The sequence below is a fragment of the Eptatretus burgeri genome, chromosome 16 (genome assembly GCF_056783735.1).
Source record: "Eptatretus burgeri isolate ZD-2024b chromosome 16, Ebu_testis_v1, whole genome shotgun sequence".
NCBI classification, from domain to species: domain Eukaryota; kingdom Metazoa; phylum Chordata; class Myxini; order Myxiniformes; family Myxinidae; genus Eptatretus; species Eptatretus burgeri.
In genome coordinates this window covers 48,068,890-48,077,277 of record NC_140976.1, presented here as the reverse complement: position 1 = coordinate 48,077,277, position 8,388 = coordinate 48,068,890, and the positions used below count along the sequence as shown (strand labels likewise).

The following is an 8,388-nucleotide window of genomic DNA, read 5'->3' as shown; positions in this document are numbered from 1 at the left end:
ACTTTTGCCTTCCCGGTGAGGAGGTGGAGGAAAAAACGCAGGCGGAAGGGAAGGTTACAGTGCAGCCAACTCAAAATCGGTAAAATATCCATTAAAAGAACAGGAATTGAGATTAGTTCTGATGTGATAATAATTGGAAATTTAAAGCGAAGTTCTGAAAGAACAGCAGACGAAGCTAGGCAGCTCGTGAAAACGATGTGTGGAAATGGAAGGTGGGTGGGAATGATAACCCACAGAGGGAAGGATGCCCCCATTGTGAGAATGATAACCCACAGAGGGAAGGATGCCCCCATTGTGAGAATGATAACCCACAGAGGGAAGGATGCCCCATTGTGAGAATGATAACCCACAGAGGGAAGGATGCCCCATTGTGAGAATGATAACCCACAGAGGGAAGGATGCCCCATTGTGAGAATGATAACCCACAGAGGGAAGGATGCCCCATGGTGAAGTGGAGGAATGTGTGCGCCTTGCCTGAAGGGTAAAGGTGGGGGTCGTGTTCCTCTTTGAGAGTTTTTAACGACTCCAAAACGAGTCAACGGGAAAATTTGTGGCAGATGTGCCGAAGAAAGCCTTGATTGTGATCTCCAAGTCCAGGAGTCCATACAACACGAATTAAATTGGGAATTATTTAATCGCGGTTGGAAATAAATAAAAGGTAATTTTATATAGAGTCAAATAGTTCTGAAATGTGTTTAAATTGATTTGTATACGTTTTAATGTGTGGGTCGAACGCGTACGCAGTTTGTTGTGGATGTGGATGGGGAGAGACGCGGGATCAAGGTGCGAAGGAAGGAGGGTAGGATAAAAGGAGGGGGCGAGCTGTGTCGAAGTGCACATGTTGTGCCCAGAGGCGTGCTGTGTCTTCACTCGTCGGTGAATGAAACAATGACATCCAAGAACCAGGACAAAGACATTAGGCAAGCTGCAGAAATGTTTTTTGGGGGAGATGACTCGTGGTCTTTGAACACGCGTCCATTGCGGACCTTGTCACGGAGCATTAATCCTCTGCCTGGCGCGATCAAGTTTTTTGTATGAAAGCCGACAGAGGAGCATGTTTGTTGTCCTTATATGAGCCTCTATCTGTCAGGATAAATTATTTGGATTAAAATTGACCATAAAAGCGGTTATCGTGCTCAATGTGTTGGTGCCCTGCTGTGAAGTGCGGGCTGTGCACGATTTTTGCTTGGGAGAGTCGGGCTACGTGAAGTTCGCCTGAATACGGGGAGAAGCTTTGGAAAAGAAATATATTTTTTTTAACCGAGTGAGGCACGGAAAATTATCAACACGGTTGGTTGCATCATTATTGTGAGGAGCTCGGTTTTACAATCAATTGTGGTTGGCATCTGTGGTTGAATGTACGAAGTAAGCCGTGTGTGGAGCCCTCGAAGGAGGGAGGGATGTACGGTGTGGGAGATGGAGCACGAAGCACGAGTGTGGTCAACATCTGGGCCGCATTGAAATCGGCCGTGCCGAGGGTGCTGTGTAAATTTTCGAAGCAGTTCATCCTGGCCTTGTAAGTTTGCAAGTACACATGTGCAAATGGACAAGACCATTGTGTGCTGGACCCTGAGTAAATTCCACAATGTGCCAACCCCCTACAGCCCCCTGCACCTCCGAAGAGTCTGGTGGTATGGACGCTGCCCTTTGAGCTGTGCATCCTCGGTTCAAATCTCAACGCAGCTCTAAACTGCCATCCTGGTGTTTCACATGCACTGCAAAGTTTGCTAACATCGGTTCGTGGACATTAAAGATCCCACGATGCTTTTTGCAAAGAGTTGGCAAGTTATTGCAGGCACCCTGAACATTAAGCTACAAAACTGCTGCTCGAACGTACAGGGGCACAGCTGCTGTCAGGATTGGCATGGGTAGGGACTCGAGTCGTCAGTTGTGTGCAGTACGTGGCGACAGATTCGTATCAATTGTCACAAGGACGTGTTCGTGCAAATGATGCAGTGTCCCTCCACCGATACACACATTGGAATAAATAATCTCACCGACCTGGGAGGAATGACAGGCTGAGTCAACCTCAGGAACCAGGGATACTGAGAGTCAGGAGTCGCCAAGAGCCACAAACAATAGACAGTGTGCTCTGTCGGTTTGAAAGAGGAAATGCAAATCGTGCAAGTGAGGTGCGGAGTGTGTGTTGGGATTTACTTTAGGCTCATGTAAAAGATAATTGAGAATTTGGCAGATTTTAAAAACAATTACCATGACATGTTTGAATGAAGAATGAGTTAAAATCGCAACTGTGGCTGTGGACATAATTACATACACAACTCAGCCGGGAACAGAGGAAAATATTTTATTTTATTTTATTTTGGGTAGCACCAAATGCTTTGCAGAAGTGTGGTCCAAATGGATGAATGGATGATATCTGATTAGGCAGTGTTGGTTGACTCACTGCTGGAGTAAAATGTGGTAATCGAAAGATGTCCGATACTGGACATAACTTTCAGGGTATGTAGTGTACACTGAGAATAACATCTTGGAAAGTGATTCTGTGCTAATTGCGGTATGCAATCTAGCCGAGGGTGAAAGCATATTCCTGATATGTGTGTACTGTGCAGATGACACAATGTAGGGTAACTGTGGAAATAAGAGGATATTTAATGTCGCAAAGTGTGCTAGTCAAGAATAGTTAAATCGATAGTCATATATTGAGCACATATGAAAAAAAAAATACAACAACGACATCCTCCCTGGCTACCTTCCACCATTGGCCTTTCCGATGAGCATACGTGCTGAGCGCCTGTGGGGGAGTTATTTGGCAATCAACGCTACCTAACTACCTGGTGCTTGCAGCGGTATTGAGTTGCAGGTTCAAGTACCATCGAGCCGGATTGTCAAGGATTGCACGAGGCAGGAAGGTCCAAGGAAGCTTCTCACCTCCAGCTCACCTTCCCTCCAAGGGGGGAGTATCAATAACGACCCAACGGGGTCCCTTTTTGGGGGGGGTGTGTCTGGTGGGGGCCAGTTCTTCAGCAGCACCTGTATGGGTGCTTGTGTATAAATTTCCATTTATTTTATATTCTAATGACTCTGCCCTTATGTGCTTCTTATGGGCTTCATGATGGTGCCCAGGGAGCCACTGGGTTGTCTGGACCGCCTGGAGAAGCGGGAGGCAGTGGAACTGTTGGTGGTTCAGGTCCTATCGGACCTCCGGGCCCAAGTGGTCATGATGGCATGATTGGCCCTCATGGTGATGGGAGTAGGCCAGGAGCACCTGGTAAACATGGATGGCAATGCTGGAGACAGGGGTCTGCAAGGGGAGTCTGCAACACCAGGACGCCAAGGGGCGATTGGGATAATTGCACCATCAGGATCATCTGGGTCAGTGGGTGAGCAAATGGTGGGTGCAGGTGAGCACATGCATCTGTGGTGAAGGTAGTGGTGTGAACCCATGGGTCGGTTCGGACAGGCAGAATTCACATCTTTGTTTACGTTGAGATCTGAATTTGTTGTCTTCTGACGTCAGCATCGGTTGGTATTTTAAAAACGCGTTTTTCATATCATAGCAGCCACCGTACCTGGGAAGGTTCTCTGTGCATTGTATTGTCATAATGGTAGACCGTGGGGCTATGTACGCTCTCTGATGACGACCAACTTATGAATGGGAAAGAAGGGTGCGGTCGGTGGAACTAACTCTACTGCTCCCTCTAGCGGTCGTGCTTGCTGCTGATACCCAGCCCCCACAACAAAGTGGTGACCCAAAAGGTTTGCTCGTTTTGGCTCATAAAAATGAGCTGCATGAACAAAAGGGGGATGATGTAGAAGGAGGTGCTGAGAATATGGTACACTCAAGAACTTGCAGAGGTGGGAGAAAATCGAAAATTTGTAAAATCGAAAGTTTTGGAAGCAGCTATGTATTATCAAATGTTTGTGGTGTGTGCTGCCTTTGGGTTGTTGGTTGCATCACTGGTTGGAGCATGACTGTGCTGCTGATGCAGTGTCCCTATTACCAGTGTACTGATGTTCATTTTTCTTGCCAGTCTTAAAGGAGTGACAGGTTGAGTTAGCCCTCTGGGGTTCGTTTAGTGGTAAATGAAAGTTGAGCTCAGGGCTCTGGGATCCTGGTCACCAATTTAAGGGCAAGGCCAAACAGTACATATAATTATTGGTAGAATGTCTGTAAAATATATGGACATGTATAAATGAATATTAACTCTTGTGATGCGAATAAATATTGTGAAAGAGTTTGACAACAGGGTGTTCGAATGGAGGAACGTCCTGAAGACGCAGTGGACTGGACTTTTTCAGGTATTATTGGTTACCCATGGAGCTGTCAAGAAAAGGTAAGCCAATCATGGATTCACGCATCTCATTGCAAAAGGATACAGGAAATCGAAAAGAGAAAGAAATGTTACTGGAGGTTTATGACAGATGTGGCAGTGTTTGATTAGCATGTGTATAATCGTGATAATATGGACAATAACAGATAGTGAGGACATTTTGGGAATGTCATAGAGATTAGAATGTTTGGTAGGTCAATGGTAGGGGAAACAAGGAATGGGTTGTGACAGGGTGCACAGGGAAGAAAAAAGGTAAACATTGGGATCAATTGCATTAGGAAGGCGTATATGGGAAAACACGGATTACCCTTGTTTGCAGTTCCACTCCAGGGGGAGAACATGTGTGGGTACATAGTCCGTAGACAAGATAGACCAGTTTTAACTAAAGTAGAGAAGGCATCAGTGGAAGGTAGAATAATAGAAATAAAAAGTAATTGGGAGAAGGGGGGTTATAATTGCACGAACGATGCGCATTGGTATTACCCTAAGTACAGAACTATTAAGCAAAAGGCTGTGGGACAGGGCCTGGCAAGAGCAATAAAAGTAACGAATTATGATGGATTGAAGAAGGGGGAGGGATTAGAAAAGTACCCCCCACATTTTCAGCTCATGCACAAACAAATTGGATTGATTTGTCTAGTTAGAGGACAAGGGGGGGGACCCCATTTAGGAGAATCAACATGCCAGTACTATGCTAGACATGGGGATGAAATGGTGACCATAAAAGGGCGAATTAATGGAACAACCATACCTGTAAAAATCGAAGTAAATAACCTTCTTGAACCTCAGGCACCCCTAAATGGTACATATTTTGTGTGTGGGTATAAGGCATACTCATGGCTACCAGTGGGATGGAGGGGATCATGTTTTTTGGGATTTATACTACCCAGGATTCGGATCACTGACCAATCACCCTTTGTACCACAGGTCAGATCGAAAAGAGCCATTTCAGAAGTTGAGAGGTTTTTCATGATTGCATTCCCCTTTTATGGAGCAGGCAAAAGTGCAAGGGAAATTATCAATTTGGCAGCATCTTTGGAAAAGCTTGCTAATACCACCAGCGAAGGATTTCACAAAACGAGTGCCGAGCTGGTAGCTATACGGACAACCGTGATGCAAAACCGCATTGCTCTGGATATGCTTTTAGCAGAAAAAGGAGGGACGTGTGCGGTTATAGGTGTGGAATGCTGCACATACATTCCAGATAATTCAGAAGAAATTGATAATTTGGAAAAAAAAAATTAAAGCTGAAGGTGCAAAATATCATGATTTTAACAAGGGATGGTCAATGGGATCTTGGTTGAAGGGAATATTGGGGAGTTGGGGAGCCTGGATAATCCATTGGTTGTTTATAGGGCTCATGATCTTCATAGCAGTGATTGTTGTCATCACTTGTATTAAAAATCTAATCAGGGAGTGCGTGAGACATTGTTCTTCTACAGCAAAGAAAACAACAAAACCGGAGATGGTCCTGGGGAAGCCTGCTGTGGTTGCTGTGGTCAAACCGCTGCCAACACCTCCGCCGTCTCTACCCTCCCCGATAATTCACTCTGGTTTTCCTCCCCAACCCATAGACCCTGAAATGTACTGTGAACTTAATGGGACTGTTGACCCACTGCTTACACTCACATTGGATGAGTGTCTCGACTTGCTCACACCGATGACGAAGATGGAAAGAAATGTTATCTAAACATTGCCTTGTTGGAAAATGTTGGGACTTTTCTTTAAAATTTTCTTTCACTCTGGCTTGCAGTTTATAAAATTATATTCTTTTTGTTGGTTCATAAAGAACACAATATATAGATTCTTACTTGTTGTTTATAAAAATTATATTCTTGTTTGCTGATTCTTAATTGTTTATAAAAATTATATTCTTGTTCATAAAGAACCATAGTTAGTTGAAAATATATGTATCTTTTTGTGTGTGTAAAATAATTTTTGTGTAAGTTGTTTTTGAAAGGTAATTTTTGCTTCCTCATGACCTATATTCAAGTCATAAGTGTTGAAATGTATATTCAAGTTATAATTGTTGAAATGTATCCACTATTCTATAGAGGGGTGGGGTATTGATGGGCTGGTCGGGATGGTGGAGGGGGGGCTTTTCTATGAAGCAAGAAAGTGCGGGCGGAGCTTTCGTGACGTAATGACCCACTTGGAGCTACTCATAAGAGTGGGCCACTTCTGGACGAGACTCCCTTTTACCACCTGCCGCTCCATCAAGATCCCATCTCTAAAAAATATTATAATTGTGGTGTTCCTTTTCCACTATGTTTCTAAGTAACAGAGGGGCAAATGTGGAGCTGTTGAACAGCTCCCAAGATGAAAGCAGCCATTTTAATAGGATTACCTTTTCTTAAAATTGAATGTAGCATTTAATTGAGGAAGCCAAAGCATTTAAGATGCTCTCAGTAAGCTACCATTTTTGACTGTTGGTAATCAAAGCAAGTCGGCTATATCTCTCTCTCTCTCTCTCTCTCTCTCTCTCTCTCTCTCTCTCTCTCTCTCTCTCTCTCTCTCTCTCTCTCTCTCTCTCTCTCTCTCTCTCTCTCTCTCTCTCTCTCTCTCTTTCTCTTTCTCTTTCTCTTTCTCTTTCTCTTTCTCTTTCTCTTTCTCTTTCTCTTTCTCTTTCTCTTTCTCTTTCTCTTTCTCTTTCTCTTTCTCTTTCTCTTTCTCTGTCTCTTTGTCGTGCAGCTGAACATCTGGCTTTCTTGTTGGCCCTTGTAACAACATTCTTTGAGCCTTGGGCTCAGAGAAGCCCAATCATAAATCAGCACTGTCTTGGTATAGTTCAAAAGGGAACATCTTGTAGCAGAATGAGACGATAATATATATTGTGATAAAGATCTGCCTGATCAATAACAGATCTTCTTGCTTGTGAAAAGATAAATGCTTTGTCAGGCCAGGAGAGAATATTTGCTGGGGTGTTGTTACTTTCAAAGAAACCAGATGAGCAGGAAAAGTATATATAAAGTAAACCAAACTGCTTGCTGGCCAGAGAGTTTTGACTGAGCTGGTATACTGTAGGTATTCTGTGCCTTTCTACTCTCGTGTACACTTTTGATGCGCATTAAACGCTCTTCTCTACGACGATTGGTGTAGTCATTGCTTGATTGCAGACCCTGATCTCGACATATATATATATATATATATATATATATATATATATATATATATATATATATATATATATATATAAATATGAAGGGTGGAAGAAAGGCAATGATCAGTCCCGACTGTTTCTCTCCTGAATTTTATTAATGACCTGTCCCAGCTGCTACCATATTTGTTTGTTGTGTCAGTTTGCAGAGCTGCTACTCAGGGCAAGTACTGTGTTTAAGCAGCAAGGATCCACAATCTTTTCTTTGCTTTTTTTTTAACCCTCGTGTAAGTTAAATTTCGATGTTGCAGAGATATTTGTTTTTTATTTTATTTCTTCATCAAATTCAACTAGCATCCGTTGAAGACAAAGTCTTCGATATCCCCCGCCATAGTAAATGAGGACAAATAGCAAAAGGTACCAGTTCAATTTATTCTTGATGTGTGTACCAAATTTCATAAAGAAATACTTAATAGTTTTGCAACTATGCTCTGGAAACAAAGGTTAACCTCAATTATTTATTAATACCCAACTTGTTTCCATGGAAAGTGATAGAAATTTTTTTGGGGGAAATCTCTAAATATCAAACGGCACCAGTTCACCACTTGCTTGCTGTGTGTACCAAATTTCATAAATATATCTTGAGGGGATTTGTAGTTAAGCTCCGGAAACTAAATGTGACGGACGGACGGACGTACGGATGGCTGTACAGACGGACGGATGGACGGAACCCATTTCTGTATCCCCCGCCAACTTCGTTGGTTGGCGGGGGAAAATAACCAAAGAGTTCATGGAATACATTGCCCTGCACAGTCTTGAGAAACGGTGACATGTGTGGGGTTTGTGAGCGGAAAATTTGATTGGTCATGATGATGTAAAATGCCGTAATATTTTGTCCATGTAATGCTAAGCTGTAGGTTTTTAAAAGTGCCAAATGGCGATTGTGTTCTTCATTGTTCAAGTAAAATAAAACGGATTTTGAAGGTTGTAGAAAAAAAT

At 43.1% G+C, this 8,388-nt stretch overlaps 1 long non-coding RNA gene across 1 annotated transcript in view; it reads left to right on the top strand.

Annotated features, from left to right (window-relative positions):
• The window catches only part of LOC147011036 (uncharacterized), a 9,160-nt gene extending 1,781 nt beyond the window's left edge, over positions 1-7,379 (top strand). Inside the window, exons 1-2 of the long non-coding RNA XR_015052117.1 lie at positions 1-3,816; positions 4,261-7,379. The exon at positions 1-3,816 is cut by the window's left edge and continues 1,781 nt beyond it. This is a non-coding gene — a long non-coding RNA (uncharacterized LOC147011036). The remainder of the gene's footprint in view (positions 3,817-4,260) is intronic.
• The last annotated feature ends 1,009 nt before the right edge of the window (positions 7,380-8,388 follow it).